Genomic DNA, 470 nt, shown 5'->3' on the forward strand with positions numbered 1-470 from the left:
CCAAACATATAATAATCAAGATCCCAGAAATGCAGCACAGGAACAGTATATCAAATGCCGCTAAAGAAAAGAAACAGATCACATTTAAAGGAAAACCCATCAGAATAACGGCACATTTTTCTTCACAAACCATCAAGTCAAAAAGAGCATTGAGCAAAGTACTTCATGTCTTGCAAGAAAACAAATTCCAACCCAGACTGACCTATCCTGCAAAACTGTCTTTCAAATATAATGGAGAAGTGAAATATTTTCATGACAAAGAGCAACTAAAGAAGTTCATGATGACAAAGCCAAGCCTACACAGACTACTAAATGATGTTCTAGAAAGTCAGCAAATTGATCACAGCCCCATGAATGAGAATAGAAATAACCCATCAAATAGGGCAAACAATTAAACAGAGGAAAATAAGAGGTATACAATAGTAGTCTTTTAGTTATTCCTTTGTGTTCAGCAGCAGAATATTTTCATC

Source organism: Octodon degus, unplaced genomic scaffold, assembly GCF_000260255.1.
Source record: "Octodon degus isolate 3935 unplaced genomic scaffold, OctDeg1.0 scaffold00048, whole genome shotgun sequence".
Classification (NCBI taxonomy): domain Eukaryota; kingdom Metazoa; phylum Chordata; class Mammalia; order Rodentia; family Octodontidae; genus Octodon; species Octodon degus.